A 21,201-nucleotide genomic window follows, 5' to 3' on the forward strand; every position below is an offset into this window, starting at 1 on the left:
AACATTCTCATATTGCTTATAGTAGTGTTAGTTCATGGTACTGAAGGGCACTGGCTGAATAAAATTATTTTCTTTGTTATTTTAACCAAAAATATAGCACTGCCCTCAATAATACTTTAGATAGGTAATCCTCCCCACTTTTTGCATGGGAATTGTGTGGTGAATATAAGCTTACACCTTTTGAAAAATCTCACCTCTAGGTTTTATTTTAATAAAAAAAGAGAACATGAATAAAAAACATGTTTGCTCATTGAAACTGTCCATGTCGAACCCACCATTCATTAATATATCTCAAGGCTAAATGATAAAAGAGACATAATGGTGCAAGTCCCAGATCTAGCTGAGAGTCTCCGTCAGGATTAAAAGATTTCAGCCAAGTTTAATTGTTTGTTCCTGAGGCTGATAAACAGCCTGGAAGACAGTCATGAAACAAAGCACAAATAAAAACTATGAAGGGCCATAAGATGACTCCTGATTGCAACAGACACTAGTTCCCATTAAGAGTAGGACAGATGTTCCAGCATTCCTCTTTTAATTTCCTCTTCATATCAAAGCTGCTACACTTGAATTAGGCTAATGCTTACAGAGTCCCTGCTGTTGCATTGTAACAGCAGGGACTCTGTGTTGGCACACAGGGTTACATGGTGTGATCTGAATGATTTAGGACGCTTACATTTTAAAACAGCTGCAGCACATTTTTAGGTCTGCCAAACATGACAACACCAAGAGACGCCTTCAGCTTGAACACCACATCTCTGATCCTGCCATTAATCTGGTTTTCATGCTGAATTAAAACAAATATCACATGAAGACATGGCAGCATGGAGAATGTATGTAATCTACATTTTAAGGGGCTTGAAGGCTAATTATAATTGCAAATTAGCAACTTGACTCTTCACTCTTTTGGTGCCGACCCAGTTTGAACTCATTATTAAAGGCTACATCCACTCAAAATTTATAATCCTCAGCCTCTCAGTGAGAGCAGTTTGATGGTCTGCTTGTATTTCTGTCTTACATGGTGCTGTAACTGTAAACTGTCAGCTTTTCCTTATTTTTCAGCTATCTTAGGTTACCTATAAACATTAAAAAAAAGCAGGAAAAACATTTACAGTGAGAAGTGCAGGTAATAAAAAAAATGTATTTTTAAAAAGGCAGAATGTGGACTAAGGTTAATTTCTAAATTTTTCTATTGGAGACAACATGAGAAGAAGTGTCAAATAAGTTTATGTAAAAAATAATAAATGTCATTATTGCATAAAAGGTGTCTAACCTTTATAAATATGGCCTTGTGGAGCCTTTGTGTATATGTTGTTTGCTCCATCTCATCTCAGGTTCAGGTGCTTTTTGAATCCATATACTGTTTGAGATAAAACAGAGAGTTAGCTAGATCTTATATAGTTAATCATCGCAACTGGTAAGATTTGTAACAAAGCATTTTATTTCTCCAAGCCTTGTGAATTTTAAGGTTAAATTCACCTCCTCTTTCTCTTGAAATGTTTGGGGAAAGGCCTTTTCCAGATGTTGGTCTATGATCCAACAGCAATTTGCAATCGTTTTATTGTAGTCAGAGAAAGCATTGTCATAACCCCGTTCAAAAACGGGGTGAGGGAGGGCAGTAAAGTTACAAGGACAATTTTCTGTCGCCTCTAATTAAATATCAGTTTAGCTGATCTCTCAGTGCAGGTGTTGTGATTAATCTGTCTGCATATGTTGTCTGTGTTGAGATCATAAAATAGTGATTGGTCACAAAAATGATTTGTGAATGGTGGAGCGTCATGTCTCACAAATGTCAATTGTGAAGTGCTGCTAAATATGTGAATGCTATATGGCGGAACACGCTCATGCATTGGTTGTAGATATGGCATTAGTTTTGACTTAAGGAACATGCCAAAATAACCAAGAGAGAATTATCTCATATTGCAAATCACAGCTTACGTGTTATAAGTTTCATATAACAGGCCATGGGTTGTCACCTCTGTACTGCAGCATGCCATCATAGTAAACACACAAGCAAAAATGAGAAATCCAAGGCAAGGCCATAATATTCTAACATATTACTATTTTGTCAGTCAGTATATTGAATATACTTTGCAAAGGCAATATAGTGCAATATAGAAAATATTGATTTAACCAAGGTCTTGTTTTGATCAATACACCATAAATACACCTCAATTTCACACAATAGATTGCAAGGTCCCAGGCTAGGCCAGTCCATTATAGTATAAAATACTCAACAAATGGATTAATTACACATTACTTAGTTCTTTCATTTAAAGTCTAATTAGTGCAATTGCATGTTTTATCCTACTGAGATAGAAAGGAGATGAAGTAGTTTAACAGTTTTTGTGTTGTTTAGGCGTTTTGGTGTGGGTGAAGTGATTTACAAAAACGGCCTGAAAGTACCTGAATGCATTATACAGATGAATGCTTTTAAATGTAGCTGGCTAAATGTGGACTGAGTTGTGCAGCTGTGGTGTGATGCGTTGCCGCTTTAAGGCAGACAATCCAAAGAGAGAAAGAGGTGGTGAGGAGGGTGGGGGTGGAGAGGGAGGAAGAGCGAGAAGTGAGAGCCAATAAGAGGCAGTGGGTGCAGACGCACTGTTTTGTGACACCTTGTGGAAGAGAGTGAGGGGGTGGCAGAAATGGAGAGAGAGGGGGGCACCACTGGATAAGGGGGGGGGGGGGAGAGAGAGAGAGACAGAGATCAAAGCAAAGGAAGAGACAGGAGGAGAAATGAGGATGAGAGATAGCAGCGCTGCAGTGAGAGCGAGCACCCTGCCTGCCTTTGCAACGAGTGTTTACTCCACTTTTCCTGAGAGCCGGTTATCTTCCCTCTGCGTGAGTCATGGAAGTGATTTAGGTGAGTGGATCGGTGCAGAGCAGCAGCAGAAAACCTCAGATCCGTTCATGTGTCTGTGCTGTGGGCAGGTAAGCTCACTCTGAATCTCTGGGTGTATTTTTCAGTTTTCTACTATTATTTGCTTTTTCTTCTCCGTCTGGGGTGCAGAGAAACGAACAACTTCAGCAGAGTTTTGGTCTTGTTCAATTTGCCTCCCCTTGTCTCTTCCCCAAACTCCCCTATAATACACTTCTCCCATTTCTCTTCTCAGTCAAAGGGTAGTTTGTGCTCATACAGGCTGTACTGTAGGACTGTGAAAGTGTGAAAGGCGTGCTGCAGTTTCTCTCTGACAGTCTGAGCAGCATTTAATGTCTCTGTATTGACAGGCGAGCTGAGTGGGGCCAAGGGCTGGGAGAGGATGAGAGGGAGATGAGTCAAATCTCGGCTTGAGGGACTAGGAGGGTAACATCCTCAGCGATGATTATCCTCATCTTTACGGGAGCAGAAAAAGAAAATTGATGATCCTATACAATGAGCACTGGCTGCTTGTCAGATTACACACTGCGTTTTTTTTGTTTGTTTTTTGATTTCGTAAGCCAGCCATGGTTAAATGTGCTTTTCGTGGACAAACAGGGAGCTGGATCTTTCCCTGGGCGTCCCTTCCTGCCCACGAAAATGCGGGATGTGTTTTGTGGTTTTTGGAAGTGAGGAAAGCAGGTGATGAGAGATTTGTTGCTCAGCCCTTGTGAGTGACAGCTGTGCTCATTCACAGCTTTCATCATGACTCCAGCTGGTAAACTGCAGCTCAGCTTGTGACACAAATCCCCGTACCCCCAGCAATGTGGGAATAACCTGCCTTCATCTCACAGCTGCATTAGAGTGATTTACTGTAGCTTCCTATCAGCCCAGGTGTGTTTGTGTGGGGTTTGACCTATAATGGCACCTAATAGCATCATTTGTTATTTTCAAGAGGACACTGTGAAATGGGACACTGTTGCCAGCTACATCCCGTTATAATGTAACAGTTGTTATTAATGTTAGCTCTCCTCATGACCCCCATCAAAGCTACTACTGGCAGAGGTGCTGGACAAGAATTAATGGACCCCTTAAAATTAGAAATTACATTTATTGCAAGTTAGATTTACCGTTAGAAAAGACCTCTATCACACTCTCGCTGGTAAGGACAACTTCAGAAGATATTTTTATCTTTGTTGCTTGGCCTAAATCAAAATAGTCCTCAGCAGGGGCCTTGACTGAATGAACAACATATTAGGGTCATCTCCCTGATATTGATCTCCAGCCCCTTTCTCCACACACTTATGTTTCAGCTTAAAAATCCTTTTCATTGATTTGACTGCTTCGCTTCAGCTGCATTCCCTCTGTTGAGACTTATTACAAGGAATCAGTGGGGGAAAATGACCTTTACCTGATTTTACCTCCATGTGTGTCTTAGGAAGAGAAAGTGTCTCAGAGATGTTTTTAAATTCAGCGTAGTGAAGCCCACTGGTTTTCAATACCATAAGCACCTTCCTTTAAATTCAAGACACCATATTAAAGTTTCAGTATCACAGCTGGGTGAAATAGCTCACACTCAAGGATCAATAAACACGCAGAAACAATGTGGGGGGGAAGCAATACAGCTAGTAAACAAATTTAACAACCTGTGCAGAGGCAGGCAGAATAACTAACTGATTTAAAATCTACTACACGAGCACAAAACTATTGAGAAAAGTAAAACAAAGCCAAATTGGACAAATAAACATTTTAATTTGTTCATTTGCACTTACCTCAGAAACCCAGAGATCACACAAACCTACATCTGCATTGTGAACAGGCTCTGGTTTTACATGTTATCAAGATTTGTTTTGAGCTTTTGAAACGGTCTTTGTGTGCTTTCATATTTTGGTCACCCCATGATTAACATTTTAACATTAACATGGTTATCTCTTGTCACTGGTGATCTGTGCAGGTTATGTCCAGTGTCAGCTGGGATTGGCTCATGCAGCTCTGCAACCATCTACAAGATAAGCGGTTTATATAATGTAGGGATGCAGGTTTCATCATTTTGCCATGGTTAGGGAGAAGTAGTGGTAACCTAACCTTAGGATCCAAAGCAGTATTTCATTGCTGTCTCTAGTTAAGAGTTGTAAGAGTATTACATATCTGAAGACACCCAGCATCACTGGCATATGTTATCTTCCAGGTGGGAAAACTTTTATGTACCTCCTAGTTAATGATGAGAAACCCAAACAGAAATAAAAAACAACAGGTCAGCGTTCATTCACAAATATGTTGACAATTTGAAAACTGTTTAGAAACAATATCATAACTCTGAAAATACCCATGAATACTGGAACAATTGAAATTGTGTTTTCTTCTTCTTTTGGCATTCACCAATCAGTCCCCCTTTCAGCTTTCCCTTCGACTAAATAAAGTGTGAGAAATATGGAAGGTGGGTGGACTGCCTACTTTTAAACAAGCAAATAAAGTCTGCACGGCCATCTGCTCATGCAAGAATTTTCTTTTAATCAAGGCTGCAGCCTCGCAAGAACCAGACTCACTCTCACTCTCACTACAATTTAGCATCTTGTATTAAGAGGGAGCAGAACACACAGCATGAGATGTTACTTAAATCAAATCCAAGTTGAAGTCCAAGTGTGGGGTTTGGTGCTATAAACAGATGCTGCATTCGACAAATCAGACTGAGATTTGCCGAAGGTTCCTCGTGTCAACACTTCATGAGCAACAAGTTACTCTTTTATTTTTAGAATTTTTCTACCTTGGTCTTAGTGAAGTACATAACAAGTGGGTCACAAAGTATTCAAAGAGTTAAGAGTATTTTGTGTACTTACTGTGCTGTGCAGTTTAATAATGGAGCGTTTATTCATCTGTATGTTTTTGTCTTACAAATATACATGAGTCTACAAAATATTGTGTGCAAAATCTTATTAAAAGAAAATAACTGGCAGCATCAAACGAAATCCAGTCAAGATTCAGAGTTTTAATTTGTGAAATGCTGATGCAGTATATGCAGTGTAATACATGGTGGCATTTTCTTTGGGCTGTGCTACAGATATGTGGTGTTTAGGTAATGTGCAACTTTTCAGCGAGTAATAATGTAAAGGGTACATATATATAAATACACATATTTTCACGTTATATGAAATGAAGTAACTCATATTTGGAATTGACAAGACAGTTTTAGAGATGGTTGAAAATGAGATTCTGTTCAAACACAGATGTAGTGTTTTGGAAATGAGCATTTTCATTGGAGGATGCTGTGTTTGTGAGAGTCTGATGCTTAAGTCTGACTGAACATGCAGTCCTCTGTCGCAAATGGCCCGACAGTTCATTAGAGGATGTGTGGGTGAAAATGCATTACAGTCATTTTGAATTATAAAACAAAATGTGTCACTTTATATTATTTTTCTTTGCACTTTCTGTTTTTTTTTTTTTTTTCAGGCTGTCTCATTTCATGATTAAGGCTCCATGCCAATCCACAGACAGAACAGAAGAACCCTTCCAACAAACGACACACGACCCGACCACATCAACAGGCAGGTAAGATTGTCAACATTTTTTAAGGACTAGGTTAAAAATGCTTCATTGTTCAGAATGTGAAGCATTTTTGTCAAATTAGTTGTGATCACACATTTTATCTCTTGCCACAAATGTGACTGTTGTCACCAGAACTGTAGCACCACTTCTCAGTCTGTGTCATCATTTCACACAAATGTGACATTTCTCATCTTTAATTGTATGTAAAATCTGTGAACGCCCTTTATGCTAAAATGGTGATTTATGCATTAGAATAACTGGGAAGACGGAGAAGTAGAGATTCATTTATTCAGAATCTCTGTACTGGCTTTTGATTTATCCTGTGATCTGATCTAACACAGGTTGAATGTTTTTTTTAGAAAACACTCCCCAAAACTATGTTACAGAATATTTCATATAAAACTCAAGCAATAGTTGATTATATCTCAGAGGGTCTTGGAAAATTAGACAAATCACGTTTAGTTCATAACATTAATTATTCAAATAAACATAGCTTTTCTAAATGACAACAACATTAACAATTAAAAAGTTTCCCATTGTTTCAAACACTGATCTCTTGTGAGACCCCAGCGTACATGTACATTAAAGATTCATCTAAACAATTGCTCCTGGCTCAAGGCAGCAGTGAGTATCTTCACAATCCAGACTTGTTACAGAACAGCAAAAATCACAGGTACTTTCACTGCGGTGAAAAGGGAGAGGTTTGTTCATAAATACACTTTTATCGATGCTTATGGACTGAAAGATGTGTGGTGCAGAGGCTATTTTGTGCGTTTAGGGACGAGAAACTGTGTTGGCAGGCATCTGCTAACGTTTCCTGTAGCAAGAATCCAAATCAGTACAAGATCGCTTCGGGGTCTGATCTTGACTTTTGACTTCACTGGAAGGAAGAAGGCACAACAATACTGATTCTCTTTTACTATTAAAGAAATACACTCAAATCTCACATTTCTTGAAAAAGTGAGGTCAGATTTGTGGTTCACATGTAGGTGGGGACAAGTAGGGATGACATGACAGCCACATACAAAACACAGTATTACTTCACTCAAACAGAAGGCTACACTACACAAAAAAGACATATAATAACAAAACAATACATATAATACATATTACATGACTGAAAAGGAGCGGTGAGAAAAAATCTTGCACTACCTGAAAACACAGACACTACCCACACATGCTTTGCATTCTGGTCAACTTACAACCTACAGGTGGACAAACTGATCTCTGTGCTGTTTGTTTTGATGGATTTTAAGCTGTATGACTGTGAGAAATCTGCTAAATTAAAAGCTAAAATTTAGCTCAGTAAGCCCTGTGATAGACTGACTACCTGCTAAGGGTATACACAGCCTCCCATCGAAGTTGACTGGGATTGACTTCATACAACACAAGACCCCTTGATAGGATAAACAGTATTGATAACAAATAGGTGAGCATTTCTCCATCCAACCATGCACCCATGAAATAAACACTAAATTAGTTGTTCATATATAATTTATTGACAGATTTGGTCTTCATGTCAGCATCCTTCCAGCTAATGTGTTAAGACATGTTATTGTGAGCTATGCCAAGCGTTTCCTGATTAATCCTCATAGGAAATAACAGCTGCTTATTTGTCTTTCTTTGGTGGAGCAATCTCATCACAGGCCACCTCTCCCTGTTCATTATTTAGCCACACATGAAGAGCTCAGTTCTAAAATGACACAAAATAAGGAGCCATTTATGCCCCAATGCAAAAAGATGAAAAAAAAAAAAACCCTTATTTTCAAACACATATGCACAAATAACAACATCTTGCCCTCTTTCATTCTGTATGTTTCCTACCTTTGCTCCTGTGAGACCTTCCTTTGCAAAACAACCTTTAACCAGACTTTAATTGGAGAAGCATAAGGCAGGAATGCACTCCCCAACCTACACACAGCCAGACGTGTGTGAAAATTAATCTAATTTTCATAGAGAATATTTATGCACTTGTAAAATAATAGTGATAATGGTGATAATTATATTTTAATTATAAGCATTTTTCTGTGTACCCAAAGCCTGAAATAAGCTATTCTTCTGTTATAGAATTGCATTATTGTCCAAAAACAAGTAGACTGCATCAGTCAGTCACAATGTTGCATTGAGTGACATGTCCCATTATTACTATGAAGACACACAGTGTAGTTTATTTTAAATCAATCCCACATACTCTGTCTGCTGAAGAAGATTTCAGGGTCAGAAGAGAAGCTTGAACAGTCGCAGTTTAAAATATATTGTTTACTCTGTCCAGACAGAATTAAGCTTATATACAGATGTGCATGTCAAAATCATACTCAAAATCTTAAAAATGGAGTATCATTTGTATCTTTTAGCCATTTTTAAAGCTTTATATCTCCTTTAGGAAGCAGTGGACCTGGGACTGCCATAGAATTGCTAGGGAGGTTGGAAACTACTGAGACAGATTTATACATTGTTAGGTTTTGGTCTATTCGTGGTATTTTTAGCTTTCTAATCAGATTGAACTGCCATTTTGTTTCAGTTCATTCATTCTGCCTGTTGCATTTAGCTGAAACGTAACTGTAGTGGTTGTTACGAGCCGCTAGCTTAATCAATTTCATGACTATTGATTTCACAGTCGTTGTTGTTCTGAGTTGAGTTACATCCTCACTTGTCACATTTTTCATGAATGTAGTTACATTAGGTAACCAGCACATTATGATATACCAATTGTTGCCAAGTTGTTGATCAATATCAGTGATGTAGTGGTTCTTTGCCAGATGCTAAGGTTGATTCTAGTCTGTTCTAATTTGTTATATGATACTGTAAATCCAATCTCGGACATATGGGATCAGACATATTTTAGAGGTACTGAATGAGGAACCCAGGTAGGACAACAACATCTGCTCTAGTGCTTACCGTAACAATTTATGAACTGTATGAAAAATTAACCGGGAAAAAAAAAGTCCATTAGAAGTTCTCACAACCCGTTGAGGTTTTCTCATTTCTTTTTTCTTCTGATGGTCCAAAACCCCAAAATATTCTGTTTACAGAGATATAAAAAAAAATTACCCTTGAATAAAGTTCTGCAGTCGAGTGGTACACTAATCATTTAAGCAAAAATCTCATTTTTCAAAGTGTATTTTAGTATCAAACTGTTGTTGTTGTTGAAGACTGAATTTTAAACTCTGCAGAGTCTATGTGAACTTGTTTTTGAAGTGCAGCATGAGGGACAAAAGAAAGCGAAGCACCTTTGGCAATACTGCTGTTGTCAGGCAGATTAGCTTTTTATTTTCACTTTTGTTTCGAAGACATTTGATCTCCCTCCCTCTAACTCCTGACAGCTTAGAAGAGGAAGGCCTACAGGAGTCCCGCAAGGCTTAATTATCCCTCCAGCTGATAACAGTCTGGTAAGAGAGCAGGCCAGGAAGAGAACAGGAACTAAGCAGAGATAGAGACGGTAGGATTAATGTAGATTGTCTGATATTACCTGGCCTCTGATCAAAAGACTGTGTTGGCAGGCGGAGCACATAATCTTCTTGATTTCTCTTGCTGATGCCAAAAACCGCTGGTCCTGTGTATCTCACCTGAGAGACCAAGATCTTATTGACTGGCCTGCTCACAATGGAAACAGTCTTAGACTTTAAATTTTTTAAAACTGAGCATTGTCCTTAGTGGTTTTTTGTTTTATTTTAACAACCAAGCCCATTCTGGCATTTGCTAAATATCAGTCGAATTCCCTGTGGCTGTTTTCAGTCCATAGAGACATCCATTCAACAGACAAACATTCTTCTGTCGTCATCTTTTTCCCTTCTGATATGCATCTTGACTGCAATTAGCCTTCTCAAAATCCTCACAAAAGTTAGGAGGATTTCTGCTGAAGGGCATTTTAAGAATTTGTGTTAAAGGAAAAGACAAGTCTGATGGAGAGAGAGTAGTAGTAGGAGTAGAAAATACAAAATTCTGGCAGATGTTTTTTTAGGAGTGGTAAAAGTTGTACCATATAATGAATAATAAAGTAGTCACTACTGTGGTTGTCATTTTGTTACATATCCAGTCACTCAGTTTTAAATAATCAGTATTTTTGCTGTAAGAAAGCCCGACATTTTTACATGCGAAATTACTTCTGGTGTGGATCGTATATATGTTTATATGTGTTCAGATCAATCTTTTTGGTTTTTCCCTTTATCTCAATGCATGAAACCCAAAAACATGAGTCGAAAAGAGACAGTGGTGCTAAAGGTGTTTCAACAACCCACATCTCATTTTGTATTTGGAGAACATCTAAACCTTATTAAAACAAAATACACTTTGCTGAAGCCTCTCACTCTGATAAATACAGTGCATTTAGACCAATCATATGTCCTTCAATATTCATAATACATCCTGTTCTCACTGTGCAGTCAGGCACGTCTTTATGTCTTTTGTTGAGAAAAGGTGACAAACTCTCTACCCACTCTATCAGGCCATATTGACAGACAAATTGTCTGCTCTGGTCACAGATATAGCCAAGAATAATAAAATCTGATAGAAGTGTGGTTTGTAAAGCCTCTTTTATGGGTAGAACATACTATATAGATATTATTGACTGTGAGTGTGCTTTCAGCTTAAAGGCCTGGACAACACTCACATTTAAGTGTTTAAACCCAGAGAGGAACTAAAGTGGAGTCATTTAAACTCAGTGAGGTTGTTTTGAGCAGAATTATAAACCGGGGGAGGGTACATCTCTTCTACAAAGTTTGGCTTGAAAAGCAGCAAGTTTATCCTTTAACAGAGATGTCATAAAGCTAAGCTGCTTAACAGACAGAAACAGAAAAAGCAGCTATTTCAGTTTGAGCTTGACAGCACTAATCCTGTCATAGAAAGAAATCAACTTATGATTTTTTAACATTATCAAAAACATTAATATGAGTGATATTTCTGATGTTCTGTTTAGTGTTGGTTAAATAGTTGAATATTATAGAAAACAGTTATTCTTACTGTGTGATCCTGTAAGTCCCACTAAAGGTTAATTTTCAGAGATGAGATACGAGCCGAGGTGAGCCGAGTGTCCATGTCTAATGATTCAGACATCCAAGTTCACCTATATAGGGCAAAAATAATTATGAAAAAGTCATGTGGGGCTGGAAGAGGGAAAGTGGACGGGTAGCAGCATCAAAGCAACACACCATCCATCTGACTGATGTTCACAAAACTGACTTGAGAGGCATTTTTATTGTGGAAATTAGTGACGTTTAAAGTCGCAATGAAATGCTGTTTCAGAGCATCTTGCTTCATGGCTGTGATGCTGTTGAAACAGGCCTTTGAGGAAGGGCAAAGCACAGGGAGGCATCATTTAACAGTGCATGGGATATTGGTTTGACAAGGAAAGCTGTTTTATATTATTGGAGGAGCAGAGAAGTATAAGGGATTGTTGAGTGATCTTCATGGCCGTTATTAATTGTTAAAGGGTTTTTCAAATCAAAAAATAAAACTACTTCTACTGGATTGATTAGATGCTAATGCTCCAAGAAGCCAAGTCGGAATTAGTAAAGTGATTACTAAGTAGCTGTCAAATTCAGTGGAGTAAAAAGTACAATACTGCAGTAATGCACTGGGAAATGCGTTGCACTTTAATCTTAATCTAATAAAAAGAGACATTTCTGTCAGAAACCTCACAAAACAATTTAACAGGCAAATTGTACCAAGATATATACTTACAAATAAATGATAAGTAGTAATAATACTGTTTATAATGAGCAATAACCAAATCAGTCACTTAACAGTTCAGTAATCACTAAGTGTGCCATCAATTTGGATCCAGAAGGACATTCAGATGGAACCTTATCAAACCTCCATTTATATCAGCAACCTGGTGAACCGAGAAGAGCACACGAGTCAAATTCCCAGCACATGCTCCATGCTGCGCTTATGAGGGTGATTCAGATCGGGGATTATTTCAGTAATTAGCAGGGATATGCTCTTCTACTTTGACACAAACTGAAGCCTGTCAGTGATTGGATGAGATGAGCGTTTGACATTCAGAGCCTCGCTTTTACCCCTCTATTTGCAAATCCCAGAGAAGATTTCATCACACACGCCTGCCTGCTGGTGAGCTCTCAAATGTTGTTTTCTTCTTCTATCCTGCAGGTGCACTGTTGTATTACTGGTCTTACTGTGGTTCTGGTACCATGTTATTGTTTTTACTTCAGAATATTGACTGCTATCAGGTCAGGCTTGGTCTTCACTTGTAATGTTGGTGTAGCACAGTGGATGCTGTGTTAAGTTTCCAGTGGCAATACACTACAAAAGTGACATATGCTTGTCCATGTGCAGTTAGCTGGCCAACAGCTTGGTGATACAGTAGTCACAGGGCTAGTTAGTGACCTGACTTGTTTTAAATTGTTACTGTGTGGACCTCGCTTCTTTGTTTTTCCCTGAGCCAGGCATAACACTGGTTGATTGTTGCACATGATGCTAATCTCTCTTTGCCTATATTTTCTGTTTCTCTATAGAAAAGTAAAGGTAAAGAACATCCTTGGTAAGATTAGGGGATATTCATGGTTAGAATAATAAACTGGTGGTTACGGTTATAGAACAATGGTTAAAAGAAATGACTTTTATCACCTGACTTCCTCCTTTATTCCTGTCATATTTACTAAATCTTCTTAAGGGCTTTGTCATTTCAACATATGCTTGTTCAGTGGCATTTACTGAGACAACTGATACTGTTATTTAGTTGAAGGTATATGGATTTACACTTTTTCCCCTTAACCTAACAAACTGGAGCACTGAACCACCATAACCTCTACATGTATCATGGAACAACTTCAAGGCTGCTTCCTGGTGATATATTTAGAAATGTCTGAGGTTACCAGTCCACGAGTAGCACCTGAGTGCATCTCTGAAGCCGTTTCATTTGGCCTTCAGGTTCAATTAAGCTTTCAGTTGTCAGCTTTCACAGGCCGCATCCGACTGAGGTTTCGGTCTCTGAACTGGCTCACAGCTACAGCTGTCAGGAAACATTACACAGCATCGCCCATGTTTACCTGCCTGGCTGCTCTGTGATGCTTTATATCAAAGAGATGAAGGAGGAAAATGCTGAGGTCAAAGGTGAAGCTTTTTGAGGATTGAGTGCTCACTTTTCGGAGATTGTTTGAATTTCACTTTGCCGTTTAAAGCAGACCGACAAGACCATATACCAGTGATTTTACACTACAATTTCATTTGCGCATATATTTTCATTTACATTATTTATTTGTATCTGTAACCGATTTGCATTTTTCCAGACCCACATTGTAATTCTATATAGACAGCTATGTTTTTAGATTTTGTTTTACATTTTTCCTTGTACTGTTTTAATGTGGTGAGGGCATTCCCGTCAGCAGCCTAAAACTAAACTAAAACATAAAAGCAAACAGCACAGGGTACTTTCAACTAGATTTATTACAGCCTCAGACAGATTTTCTCTGTCAGCTTTAGCAGGCATGCAAAATATAAAGCAGATTATACTTATATAACTGACAGAGACTGGGTTTGGTAATTGTTCACTGATTTATTGCTTTGAGTTGTTCTGTGTAAGATGATGTGAAGTTTGAGTTGCTGTAATGTTTAACGTGTCCCAGCAGGCAGCTACATACAGTGTGTGGCTCCTCAAATCTTAATAAGCTCAGCCCGTCTCTGTTGATGGCGGGTTTGCAAGACATCCCTGCCTTTAAAGGACTCAGCTTCACAGTTTCCTGACAGAGCCTTTTGATTATTGTGGATTGCGGCAACATGCAACAAAAACCATCAGAAGGTTTTGGGTTTTTTGGGGGGGTACAGTCTCTTTATTTTTGGCTGTGAAGGAAATGAAACTCCCAACAGACTTTAAAGGTGTCATGATGGGAATTGTCCCTTAAAATTATTGTTCTTGCGCCACCACCAATTGTTGGTGGTGGTCCAGTTGTCTTTAAGCCAATGTCCCAGGAGAAGAAAACTCTACTGGGACAATGTTGACATGACATTTAAGACCTGAACCACATGATAAATGGTAAATATAATGTAAACATCCTTTTTTAATACCAGGCAAAGCAGTACACATTGTTGAGTTCTCCACTACTGGCACTTCGCAGCATATATACATTAAAACAACCAGGATTAATATTAATATCAATATTTAGTATTACAGCCTATTTGCATTGTTTATTATTGAATTGTAATGTAATAGGTTTAATGAATAAGAGCCTCATGATTGAAGTCTTTCCAATAGCAGAAAAACTATTATGCATCATTAACTACCATCATTTCTCAATTGTAAAGTATTGATCAGTGTTAACAGTATGTTTTATTTTCAACATGTTTTGAAGAACAGTTACTGCTGTTTGCTAATGTTGCATTTTTTTTATGTAGGTGTTTCCTGTTCTTGGCTCGTCAGTGTGATTTAAAAGTACTTTTTGATTTGGTAATACTGCCTCTCCTTTGGTTTTTCTGTGTACACCAGGATTTGTCAAAGTAAGTGCACCTGAAATGAGACCAGTCCAAGTGTATTTTAATGGCCCAGTAAACAAAGAGAGCAGTTTTACAGTGGAGCAGGAAAGGTTTTACAATGGAAAGGTGTCTGCTGAAATCCCACAATGGAAATACAAAACAGTTTTTTTTTTGAAACAATGTACATCATGCATTATGGTCTCAGTCAGAAAATGAGATTTGATTTAGCCTTCTATATCTACATAGAGGTCTGATAAATATGGTGGCTGAAGAAAAAAGTGGGATATGAGTAGAGTATTGACTTCAGGAACAAAATTAGAATTGATCTAGTGAAGGGAGATGGTTTACGCTTCCTGCCATGAATTGTTATGCTGGTAGTCAGAGTCAACCTCTGGGAGAGTCGGCCACTCATTATTCTTCTAGGCAGGTATGCAGTCCTTACATCGGAAATGAGAGTGACTTCAGATGGCTTAAAAATCTTAATTGATGAAACTGAGGTTGATGTGGAGGTCCATCACTCATGTCACGTTCTCTTCTCATCAAAGCAACTTTCCGGTAAAGTGCTGCTTTCAGCCAAGAGAGGAATTCAACAAAGAAAACGCAAAATATTTTCTGTCAGCACATCCATCTCTCTGCACTAAAGGCTGAAAGATGGTGACTGATTGACATATATCCATCCACCCCACTATCACCTTCCAGTCCTTTGAAGCTCTCATAGCACGTATTCATGGTCACACACCAACCTTCTTGGCCACTATCTACCGCCCACCAAAAACTAACCCGACCTTCCTGGACGAACTGTCTGACCTCTTAGCTGACCTCATCTCTCTGTCAGCCAACATAATTCTTCTTGGTGATTTTAACATCCACTTCGACAATCCCAACAACACCGCTACAAAAGACCTAATTTCCTGTCTGGACAGCTTTGGGCTCCAACAATACATCACCTCCCCAACACATTCTCTAGGCCACACCCTCGACTTAGTCTGCTGCTCTGGCGTCACAGTTCAGTCATGTTCTACCCTCGACACCTTCTTCTCCGACCACAAACTAGTCTGCTTTAACTCCAAACTACCTCTCTTCAAAACCCACCTCTCCCGCACCATCACCTTCCGTAACTTAAAGAACATCGACCTCCCCTCCTTCACTGCTGCTCTCAACAACCTTTCATGTACTAATTACACACCGTCCCTCTCCAACATGTTATCCAATTTCAACTGTGAGCTACGAAATCTACTCAACACCTTCGCCCCACTCAAAACTAGATCTGTATCCTTTACGCACTCTGCTCCATGGTACACACCCGAACTCCGCCTCCTCAAAACCCAAGCCCGTCGCCTTGAACGTCTCTTCAAAAAAACCGGTTCATCCACCCACAAAGACTTATACCTAAACCACATACTGAAGTACAAGCAAACCATTACTCAAACAAAATCTGACTTCTATGCCTCGCTTATTGTATCCGCCTCTGGCTCCACGCGTTCCCTCTTCTCCACTGTCAAAAATTTATTGGGCCCTCCCGATACTCCTCTCTTCCCCTCACTCTCCACCACCTTGTGCAATAACTTCCTGGATTTCTTCTCATCAAAAATCGAAAATATACACCAGCAATTTCCCCCCATCTGTGACACTGCGAACTGCCTCCACTGTACCCTTCCGTCTACCAGTATCCTCCCTGCTTTCGAGTTTTATCATTCCACCCACCACGGTTATCTCTTCCCTGATCCTCAAATCCAAACCCTCAACCTGCAAACTTGACCCCCTACCAACCAACCTCGTCAAGCTCTGTCTCTCCTCTCTCCTTCCTCATCTTACCCACATTATTCACACTTCCCTCAGTTCTGGCATCGTACCCCCATCACTCAAGACAGCCATCATCTCACCAATTCTAAAAAAACCTGGTCTCGATCCTGCCGACCTTAACAACTTCCGCCCTATCTCCAATCTCCCGTTCCTCTCCAAAATCCTGGAAAAAGTTGTTCACCACCAGGTCCATACCCACCTTTCCGCCAATAGCCTATACGAACACTTTCAATCTGGTTTCCGCCAACTTCACAGCACTGAAACTGCCCTGGTCAAAATCACCAACGACCTCCTAGTAGCAGCAGACTCTGGCCTTGTCTCCATCCTCATCCTCCTTGACCTAACTGCAGCTTTTGACACCATCTCTCACAATATTCTCCTCCATCGCCTTGCTTCCATTCAATTCAATTTCCACTGTTATGCAGACGACACCCAGCTCTACCTCTCTGCTGCTCCATCTTCTACCCTCCCCCCTCCCTCCCTCCTTACCTGCTTACATAATATCAAATCCTGGTTCACCCATAACTTTTTGAAACTCAACCCTGACAAAACTGAAATTCTCCTCGTGGGCACCAGATCCACCCTTTCTAAAACCAGCACCTTCTCTATTCAAATTGACAACAATACTGTCCTCCCCTCCCCCCAAGTTAAAAGCCTGGGTGTCATCCTAGACGGTACTCTCTCCTTCACTCAGCATATCAATACCACTACCCGGTCGGCCTACTCCCATCTCCGTAACATAAACCGCATCCGTTCCTCACTCACCACCGATAGCACGGCAATACTCATTAACGCCTTTGTCACCTCTCGTTTGGATTACTGTAACTCACTCCTCACTGGTCTACCTCTCAAATCACTTCGCAAACTTCAACTTGTCCAGAACTCTGCTGCCCGAATCATCACCAGAACTCCATCCTCACATCATATCACCCCTGTCCTTAAACAACTTCACTGGCTCCCTGTGTCCTTCCGTATAAACTATAAAATCCTCCTTCTCACCTACAAAGCCCTCCACTCTATTGCACCACCATACATCACTGAACTACTTCATATCTATTCTCCGCCTCGTCCTCTCCGCTCCTCCAGTTCCACTCTCCTCTGCACCCCTACAGCGCGCCTGGCCACCATGGGCGCTAGATCCTTCAGCCACACTGCGCCCCGCCTTTGGAACATTCTCCCTCATCGCATCCAGTCGTCTCCGGACTTATCAACTTTTAAATCATCACTCAAAACATATCTGTTCCGTATAGCGTTTTCCACCTAACTCTCTTAACTTCTCAAAGCAGCCCGTGATGTCCTACCACCCTCTGCCTATTTCATATTGTCTCATACTGTTTCATATTTGTTGTTCTGTCATCTGGGTTTCTGTATTTCAATTTACTTTTACTGTACTTCGCCCACTTCCTAGATAATCCACGCTTTTGCCTTTACATTCTCTCCCGCCGTTTATGCATTCTTGTTACTGTTGTTTTAATGCACTCTATGTATATCATGCTGTATGCTTCCTTTTCTATCTGTAAGGTGACCTTGAGACTTTGAAAGGCGCCATGAAATAAAATGTATTATTATTATTATTATTATATATGTGTGTGTGTGTGTGTGTGTGTGTGTGTGTTAAGTGACAAATAATGTCATAATCCAATTCAATTGCTATCAGACATTTTCACACAAGTAAACTCTTATGATCTTGAAGTATGAGATATGATCATTAATAACAGGTCTTCTAGCCAGTAGAAACCATGTTTACTGTTCATTTTCATGTCGACATAATGATGATGCCTAATGATGGCAGTTTCCACCCTCTGGTTGAAGGACCCAGACATGTTTCTGACAGGTAGACAGGGAGATGTCAAATAACATGAGATGTAATGGTTCTATTAAACAAAGCTTTAAATTCAGCTTGAAAGTTAATTCTAGACCTCGGAAAATCTTAACTTAAGATCCACGTGCTAAAGTAGCTTTTTGAAATGATAGACAACTGAGAAAACTCCATCCACTCAGGAGGATAGTGTGCAGAAAAGCCAGTAGGTGGACCTTGAGTCAAGATTTCGTTGATGACTCAACAATAAACCAAACCACCTACTTGAGTTATTAAAAAAAGGATAAATCATGGAACTATCAGGATTACCTTACCTAGAAAATGTACGTAAAATTGCATTTATAGCAAATTTTATATTCCCTTCAAAATTTGTATTTGAAAACAGCTGTATGAATTTGAAAATTTAAATTTTACCTATTAACTCTGTACTGACACATTGTATATACAGGTGTGAGCCTATAGGTTTAGGTTTTGCCTATAAACGGTTAACTTCCATCTTTCACCTCTCTCCATTCAGTCTTCGGCTCGTAGATTGCCTTCCTTCCAACTTTAATCCAGTCTGTTCTCACAGTGGATCAGAATGTTACTGTACTTTACGAATACATGCATTTTACACCTCCAGCAGATATAGCAAAATATTATTATTCATTTAGAGTCTAGTTTCTGGCCATGTGGCGAATTCAAGAAAATTCACTTTATTCTCTCTCTTGTTCCACCAAATACCTGGTTTTTGAGCTTCTTAATTCTTCACTGCATTTACCAGCTAGTCTCAGGCTTTGTCTGCTGTTTGCTGTAGAGAGTTTTTCATGTGCAGTGGATTTATTAGAGCTTTCACTAAAAAAACCACTGCCTACTGTGGTTGAAACACCGTTATGAGAACTAATTTCACATACAGAGTATGTAGGTCATGCAATTTATGGTTAATATAAAAATATTGACCATAACCTCTTCATATAAATGGCTGGGTCATTTTGCCTGGTTTTGTAAAGCCATTTGTGAGCTAGTATTTCCCAGCTATCTGCTTCACTGTGACTGACCAAACTGATGATAATGGACCTAGAAGCTTAAGGTACTACCCTCTGTCTCTCTCACTGATCCTTTCTTTTGTGTACAAAACTTCACCATTTTAAAATGTTTTTGCCCTACAGCTTGGAAAAGGTAAGCCTCAGACTGATTGAAGTTAAATACACAAGCATACAAAATCAAGATTACAGGTACAACTCAATTATATAATGTTGCATATGTCAGAGCGTCCCATTAAAGATGGATCACAATAACCAAGGATACGCAAATCTGAACTTCTCAGGCACAACAAGACAAAACAGGACAAGACGGGAGAAAACAGGGCAGTCTGAACAGACAGTGACAAGCTGCAGGCAGGAAGTGCTGTCAGTTTGAGTAAAAGACTGTGGCGTTAGTCATCAAATGACAGTTATTTACATCAAACTGAGATATTAGGAAAAGCATGCGTCTGGTTTGTACTCTACACTCCACGATGCTGTGCTGAAACAGGATGCCTTCCAAGAGCAAGACAACCTCGTGCTTGTCTGATTAATGAGCATTCTGGGAAACATCATTTTGAACTCCCAGTGCTCTCCAGAGGATTTATTAGCATCCTATTATGTTCATCGTATAGTAGCAGCTTCCCTTGTACACTCTTGGCAGGCAGCTGAGTAATGATGGTTTTGTTGCACTGCACTCCTGGGCTACATTCACAACATGGGCTTTCAGGCTCGGTTCCAAATTACTGCTCGTATCTTATTTTTTGCATCAATGTTCATGTCTCTGCTTGGATGTAATAAATATCGGATGTCAGTATGGAGCTGACAGCAATGTCAGGAAGGTAAGAAAAGCCTCCACACGTTAACTGCTGTCAATTTACACCCAAGGTGGTAATAACCAAAAATACATCTGCATGTCAAGTGTAAAATGTGAGTAACAGTGAAAGAAAGCTGAAATACAGGCTACATATTGTGAACAAATTATATGAAAGCTATGTTTCTCCACCGTGAATGATTAATTAGACAGCATTTAGTAGTGCGTTCATATGCAAGGAGCTGCATTAGTGTGGAGGTGTTGCAACAGGTAGCACTGTGAAGATAAAATATGGCTGGTTTGATCCCTGAATTTAAGTTTTAAGCGACACCAATATCCTGCGTAGCAGTTTTAATATTCTGAGACAGCTCTGAAAGGTTATCACAGTAGTAATCATTTTCTCCTCTGCCATAACATTTTAGAGTAAACAGTCGACTTAAGCCATTCAAATTGGAAAGTTTTCTGCCAGGAATGTTCAGTTGCATGTATGTGGCCAACGCTTTTGGCTAGATGAAGTCAGACTGTAGCAAAACATAAGCAAGGTCCAGATTTTTTGCCAGCGCCATCTGCAATCTTCCTTTGCCAATGCAGTGGTCTAACTGAAAATATTTAAGGGGACTGCATTTCTCATGACACTGCCTGCAAAATCTCACCTCTTTAAGTTCTGAAGTTTAGACAGGTGTAATGCTGGTCCCTTTTTTATACTTACTTTTCAATATGTGTAGTAAGCAGACTAATATATACCGGGCCTAACACATTGAATTTCTCTGAATTCACAACCACCTCACGACTCTGCTCTTAAACATTGTTACTGTTACACTCACACCCTGTTCCCTGCAAAACAAAGTCACGTAGGAACTACTCTGGGACTACTTAGAGGGAGGAAGGCATGACAACACAAGTTAAAGGTTACACATAAACTGTAACTCATTCTGTAGAT

The 21,201-nt window shown here is 39.5% G+C and overlaps 1 protein-coding gene across 1 annotated transcript in view; it reads left to right on the plus strand.

Moving 5' to 3' along the window:
• Positions 1 to 2,750: 2,750 nt before the first annotated feature.
• LOC113133242 (alpha-1,3-mannosyl-glycoprotein 4-beta-N-acetylglucosaminyltransferase C-like) overlaps positions 2,751 to 21,201 on the plus strand; it is a 32,736-nt gene continuing 14,285 nt past the window's right edge. The window contains exons 1-2 of the mRNA XM_026311917.1: positions 2,751 to 2,860; positions 6,302 to 6,400. The gene's annotated coding sequence lies outside the window, so the exon portion shown is untranslated. The remainder of the gene's footprint in view (positions 2,861 to 6,301; positions 6,401 to 21,201) is intronic.

This window comes from Mastacembelus armatus, chromosome 6 (assembly GCF_900324485.2).
Source record: "Mastacembelus armatus chromosome 6, fMasArm1.2, whole genome shotgun sequence".
Lineage (NCBI taxonomy): Eukaryota > Metazoa > Chordata > Actinopteri > Synbranchiformes > Mastacembelidae > Mastacembelus > Mastacembelus armatus.